We start from the raw sequence: 7,440 nt of genomic DNA, 5'->3' as shown, positions 1-7,440 counted from the left end.
TATGGGTATATACCAATTTTATATTTTAATTTTTTTTTTGTTCTTGTTGTTTACAAAGTTGTAAGGTCTGACAATCACTTGCTTTCTTCTATAAATGGTTGCATTATTAAGAGTGCTACAGTAAACCAGTCCTCCAGGGAGTGAAGAGCCCTCCGTATGTCAGTCAAAGATAACTCGTACTTTTCAAATGATCGAATCTCAGATTTATTATTTTTTGCAGTCTTTTTATTTTTTTTAGTTTTCCCTTATTTATCATTATTTTGTTTGCCATATACAAAAGCCCTAGTTAAAATATATTCCATACAGATTTATAAAATCTGTTCCATGATTTATGAGAAATGATACAAACATTAGTGATTGATCCAGTACTAGTACATCCCATCTCTTTCTTGGTGAAATTCCCTTTAATTTTAACACCAAAGAAGGATGGAACTAATATGAAAATTACTACCTGATAGCATTAACGTATGAAATATGTGCTAAACTTATTAATAACTATGTATTAGTCATACTGCCAAATATAATTCACCCAAATCTATTTTGGTTCACTCCTAAAAGAAAATTTTATACTCTGAATCATATTTTAAAGGTCCTTCAGGTTTATATTCACACTCACCCACTTAAACATCCAGCATTTTGCTTAATAGACACAAACTTTTGACACTATAAATTGAGTTTATAAAATTCATTCCTTACAAAAAAACTTACAAAACAACATATTCAGCATTCTTGAGACATTATTTTTGCATGTGCAATACTTTGTAAATGGGTCTCGGTCACAGTTTACAAAGAACAGCAGGGAGTGCGACAAGTTAAAATGAACTATGACCTTGTTCTTATAAAAGTAAGATACTCCAATATTAAATTATTATAGTATATGGGTGATCTAAGGCTCACAGTACAGGCTCACAAAACAGATTGCTAATGAATCTGAGGGGTTGCATCTCTACACAAAACATTAGACCCAGTTTCAGAAAGTTCAAGGACTAAAATTTTTGGGCTTTTAATTATTCAGCTATTTTGCAGGATTTAATTCAGAGCTGAGCTCCTATTATATATCATCTTAAAAAATGCAGAAAAATGGCTTACAACTACATTTTCTTTATTTCCAGAACAGTGAACTTTATGAAGTTAAAAAATGCATCCTTGTTTATTAAAAATTGTGTTTCTTCCAACATAGTCACGTTATTCAAATGGCATGAAAGTTTGGGTGTTACTGCTAAATGCCAGGAGTCTAAACAATAAACTCCGTTCCCTCCAAGCCCTCCTCACAGTGGTGAATGCGGGCATCTGTGTAGTTACAGAGACATGGTTTAAAGACATTGAGAGCACTCCATCAGTACAGGGCTAAAATGCCTTCCACATATTTAGGCCAGCTACTGTACAGGGAATCACAAAAGGTGGAGGTGTGTCAGTCTATATCAGCAACAAACTCACCTCAAGGCTAGTCAGACAGGATGACATGCTTGAGCTTCTCCATGTGAGATTTCCATAGGTAAAGTCTCATGTCATATCCTTGCAAGCTATAGGTCACTCTCTGTCACCCAAGAAACCTGTAACTCGTACTTGAATTTACTGGAGGCCCTCAGCATTCAACCCAATCCAGAGATTCACGGATATTGCAATCTCACACACCTTGAACCAGACAGTCCATGCTGCCACTAAAGGTACAAACGTACTCAACCAAGTACTTGCAAACATGGAAGAATGATATATCCCCACTCCCCTCCACCCCGTGTAGTGTCCTGATAAGGTCAGACCTCAGAGCTACCTTCATCACAATAAAAATCAGTTTTGTGACCCCTTGCTGACTCCATAACATTTAATAATTATTTCTAAGGTAAAATTCCTTCTGCTAAGTTACAACCTGTCAAATTATCCCCAAAACCCTAAGAAAACAATTGTTTATGCAGAATTATTCACAGAAACACTGTACAGTCATGTTGGTAAATGCATAGAAGTAGCTGTGCCTTCCAGAAATAAGCCAAGACCAAATTCAAAAAACAAATCACCATGGTGGAGTCCAAACACAAACAGGTTGTACAACTAAATAAATAAAGTCATAGTCAAGAGTAGGAAGTGATACACCCAGTATAATATAAGCACGCTAATTAAGCTAAACAAACAATTATGAGGGTATATTAAGTCTACTAAAATCAAACTTGAGATGAAAATAGCCTCCCAGGCAAAGGGCAACCACAAAATTTCTCTAGCTATGTCTGAAAGCTCAAAAGCAGCACACATCAGTGTGCAGAACTGATTGGAAATGCAGCCAGAAGATGGAGCAAATCTGATGGCTAACAAATTCCACTTGTACCCCAGTTCTCCCCTGTCTGCCTCCTGGGAAATAACATCAATCAATACCTCCCCAATTAGCTCTAGGGCTAGGAAGCAGGTCCTAGATGCAGTCTCTAAAGCCAAAAAACGCTGCATCAATAGACCTTGATAACATCTCAGAATGCTTCCTAAGCAGCCTGAACAATGACCTGTCGGGACCACTTGAGTCACTGCGACAGGCTTTGTGCCATGCAGATGGAGAACTGCAATTGTCATCCCTTTGCATAAGGGTGGGACATCAATGGACCCCCAAGAACCACAGACCCATATGTCTGAATGATATCATATGCAAAGTCATGGAAGGAATATCATAGAAATGATTAATAAGGATACAAAAAAAAACTTCCAACACTGGATCCAACCCAATTTGGTTTCATTAAGGGCGGATCATGCCTACTCGACCTGGTGGACTTCTTTGAGAAGGTCACCAAGGCAATAGATAAGGGCAAATGGTGCATATTGCCTACCTTTACCTGGCTAATGCATTTGATATAATACCCAACTCAGGCATTGTAAGCAAACCGATGGATATAGGTATAAAGCTCTATGTTATTCTCTGGATGGCAATCTGGTTAGTGGATAGGACATGGAAGTTAGGATAGGGGAGACGACCTCTCCAAATAGGTGAGGGACCTGTGCTGGGTATGCTATTTTTGCCATCTACTTCTCAATGGTCAAGACCAATGTCAAGGGCCTCTGGCTGAACAAATTTGCAGATTATTACAAAATAGGATTAGTCATAGAAACCCTCCAAGACACTTACATCCTGGATAAAGGACTAACACACACAAATGACTGGTGCCAAATCCACAACTTAATACTGAATGCCACAAAATCCATAGCAATGCCCTTTGGGAAGTCCACCATCCTTGGATATTACCTCATTGAAAATGCAACCCTAAGTGTAGAACCAACGATCAGAGATTTGGGTATGTATGTAAATAGTAATCTGGATTTTGACCAAGATATGTCTAAGGTAGTAAGCAAATTACATTATATTGCTAAATTTTTAAGCAAGGCATGGCATCTAGGTTCCAAGAAATACATAATTCCACTTTATTTGGACTTCATCAGGGTCATCATTCAGTGCAGCGTCCCCTTCAGTATGTACCTGACTAATCACATATCAGGCTCATCATTGAGTGCAGTGCCCCCTTCAGTATGTACCTGACTAATCACATATCAGGCTCATCATTGAGTGCAGTGCCCCCTTCAGTATGTACCTGACTAATCACATATCAGGGTCATCATTGAGTGCAGCGCCCCCTTCAGTATGTACCTGACTAATCACATATCAGGCTCATCACTGAGTGCAGCGCCCCCTTCAGTATGTACCTGACTAATCACATATCAGGCTCATCATTGAGTGCAGCGCCCCCTTCAGTATGTACCTGACTAATCACATATCAGGCTCATCATTGAGTGCAGCGCCCCCTTCAGTATGTACCTGACTAATCACATATCAGGCTCATCATTGAGTGCAGCGCCCCCTTCAGTATGTACCTGACTAATCACATATCAGGCTCATCATTGAGTGCAGTGCCCCCTTCAGTATGTACCTGACTAATCACATATCAGGCTCATCATTGAGTGCAGTGCCCCCTTCAGTATGTACCTGACTAATCACATATCAGGGTCATCATTGAGTGCAGCGCCCCCTTCAGTATGTACCTGACTAATCACATATCAGGCTCATCACTGAGTGCAGCGCCCCCTTCAGTATGTACCTGACTAATCACATATCAGGCTCATCATTGAGTGCAGCGCCCTTCAGTATGTACCTGACTAATCACATATCAGGCTCATCATTGAGTGCACCTTCAGTATGTACCTGACTAATCACATATCAGGCACATCATTGAGTGCAGCGCCCCCTTCAGTATGTACCTGACTAATCACATATCAAGCTCATCATTGAGTGCAGCGCCTTCAGTATGTACCTGACTAATCACATATCAGGCTCATCACTGAGTGCAGCGCCCCTTCAGTATGTGCCTGACTAATCACATATCAGGCTCATCATTGAGTGCAGCGCCCCTTCAGTATGTACCTGACTAATCACATATCAGGCTCATCATTGAGTGCAGCGCCCCTTCAGTATGTACCTGACTTATCACATATCAGGCTCATCATTGAGTGCAGCGCCTTCAGTATGTACCTGACTAATCACATATCAGGCTCATCACTGAGTGCAGCGCCCCCTTCAGTATGTACCTGACTAATCACATATCAGGCTCATCATTGAGTGCAGCGCCCCCTTCAGTATGTACCTGACTAATCACATATCAGGCTCATCATTGAGTGCAGCGCCCCCTTCAGTATGTACCTGACTAATCACATATCAGGCTCATCATTGAGTGCAATGCCCCCTTCAGTATGTAACTGACTAATCACATATCAGGCTCATCATTGAGTGCAGCGCCCCCTTCAGTATGTACCTGACTAATCACATATCAGGCTCATCATTGAGTGCAGCGCCCCCTTCAGTATGTACCTGACTAATCACATATCAGGCTCATCATTGAGTGCAGCGCCCCCTTCAGTATGTACCTGACTAATCACATATCAGGCTCATCATTGAGTGCAACTGCAAAATAGGCCATATTGTTGGAACAGGTATGCGTCTCCAAGAATTCCTCTTCTCTATAACTGGCTTCCCATCCATGTGAAGCAGAGCTCATCCATATCCCTATTCAATAGAAACCAGGACCAGTGGATGGGAAACTGGAAATGCACCCTGGGTCTAGAAGTCTCTAAAAATGCACCCTGGGTCTAGAAGTCTCCAATGAACAAAGCCAGCCTGTAAATCCTGCCTTAGCTTACATATACCACTTAAAATAATCTCTAAGGCACAACAACTCACAGAATACATTTGGGATGCTTGGTTAGACTTAAAAAGTCCAGAGTCTTTGTTAGTCTACTACATACCTATGAATCTATAACATGAGTTTCTTTGGTGGGGAATTACTCATGGGGTCCTCAGGATACTTTATTCACTTCTGTTAGAAAAAGGCAGATTTCATGATGAAGTTTTGCTATTTTCTCATATTGGATAAAGTATACAGAATGTATCCTTTCATTAAAAAGTGAGTGGCCATTGCTGACTGAGCATATACAACATGTGCATTTGTCCTCTATTTATGATAAATTAATAAAGGATAGTTCTATGAATGTCCTAATTTGGAATATGGGATTATTGTTATAAATGAATTTATACTGCTTAGTGTATGCACCATCACTATGGTATAATTCTTTTATGTCTCTATAGGTACAAGATTATATAAGTGAGGACATAAAAGAAGACTCTGTCTCAGAGTGCCATCTTCTTAATGTTTCTGCATTAATGGATAATTAAATTATGGCTGATGTAAGAGCACAGGTTTGTATAAAGTTGAAGCTTTAGGTAATCGAATATCTAAAGCTTGACACCTAAAAAGCAAGAGCTGTAAACATCGAACGACCACTTCCGCAAATTCTTTCATAGGGAAAGAATTTGCTTGGTCGGAGAAAAAAAAAATTCAAACCTTAATTGAGTGGGGGGCTTCACCCCCCCACTCCCTCTAACTAAATATACTAACTCCGAGATTGCTCCACAGTGGAGAAAAGGGCAGATTCCCAATAACGGTCAAGCAAATTCTTTTCCTACAAAAGAATTCATGGAAGTGGTCATTCGATATTTATAGCTTTCGCTGTTTAGGTGTCGATCTTTAGGTATTCGATTACCTAAAGTTTTGATCACCTAATGTAGGCTCTGTTGGCTTGTATGCCAGGTTAAAGGTACATGCTTACATACACTGTTGTACTGTCCTAGAATTTTTAAGTGGAGGATAAATCCTTCTGAGATGTTTTGTCTGAGATTTAGTTATATACCACTAAAATATGAATGCTGTATGGAGTTTTCTGAGGTTCACACACACAAAAAAATCCTTTATATTTCATTTTGCAGCTTTAGCCACAAAAAAGAATAATTCTATCAAAAACGGCCCAACCCATTTCAGAAGAGGAGCTCGTACCTTTGGACTTCTGCTGGCCTCATCACTTAGAGATTTTGTCATTTGAGAATGTCTGTTGAATGACAACAAGTTGGCAATAAGACTCATGAGAGGTAAACAACAATGGAGCTCAGTATTTGGGTTTAACTTTAAAATGTTTAGAAATGAATAAAAAGTATTTTTGAAAACATTGTAGAAATGAATACTTTTCTAAAGACTTGACAAAAGTGTACATACAGGTGTGAGAAATATTAGAGAAGTATTTAAATTAAAGGTATTTAAATTAACGTTAATTAGTTGTAAAACTTAATAAAACATTTCATAAATAATGTGTGGTTTCACTTTGGTTTGCTTGATGCATTGAGAACAGGAAGTTGTTTCATACTGCAGGATTTTTTATTACATACACACTGAAATAGTATGCAAAATTAAAAAATGCTAAAAAAACATTTTTGTTCAGGATTTCATTGCCCAGACCTCTCATTATAGAGAGTAATGATCCTATATATTCCTTTACTAATTATACCAGTTCTGAGGGTGTACTTCCTAAACAGGAGGGAAATGAATGGTTTTCAGTAAAATCTCAAAGTTAGTATAGGTTATAAATCAATATGAGGGAGGCATAGTTCCCATATTAGGGGTTCTGAGGGCATAGCCCTTCACCTGCTAAAATGTTATACTGGTTTTGTTATGATGAAAAGCTATATTTTGTAAGTATTTTATTATTTGATTTGACCTTTGCTGAGTCCTTTGATGCAGATTTGACTATTCGCCTTACTGATAACTTTGCCTTAAGTGCCCTTATAATGTCATAATGTTATTATTTATAGAATTTGTTTTCAAGAGAATTTGAGATCAGGGTAAAAATGAGATGGAAAACATAATTAAGTGTTGGAGAAGGGAGGTGTAGTTTGATAGAGATTCAGTAAGTGCATGGCATGGTTAATACTGCTTATAAGTGTATGCATTTTCTCATGTGCTATGATTCAGCTTATGTGGAAAACTGGCAAGGCTACAGAATCGCAGAATTTAGTATATAATAACTCTATTAACTGGCAGGATTCAGCGGGATAGTGACATTTCTTAAGGTTCAGAGGTAACATACTGTGGA

At 38.8% G+C, this 7,440-nt stretch overlaps 1 long non-coding RNA gene across 1 annotated transcript in view; it reads left to right on the top strand.

Moving 5' to 3' along the window:
• LOC122817196 overlaps window positions 1-6,597 on the top strand; it is a 15,691-nt gene extending 9,094 nt beyond the window's left edge. Inside the window, exon 3 of the long non-coding RNA XR_006367165.1 lies at window positions 6,284-6,597. This is a non-coding gene — a long non-coding RNA (uncharacterized LOC122817196). The remainder of the gene's footprint in view (window positions 1-6,283) is intronic.
• The last annotated feature ends 843 nt before the right edge of the window (window positions 6,598-7,440 follow it).

This window comes from Protopterus annectens, chromosome 12.part0 (assembly GCF_019279795.1).
Source record: "Protopterus annectens isolate FY-2018-M chromosome 12.part0, PAN1.0, whole genome shotgun sequence".
Classification (NCBI taxonomy): domain Eukaryota; kingdom Metazoa; phylum Chordata; order Ceratodontiformes; family Protopteridae; genus Protopterus; species Protopterus annectens.
Note: the sequence above shows the minus strand (reverse complement) of the source record. Positions and strands in the feature narration are given on the sequence as shown.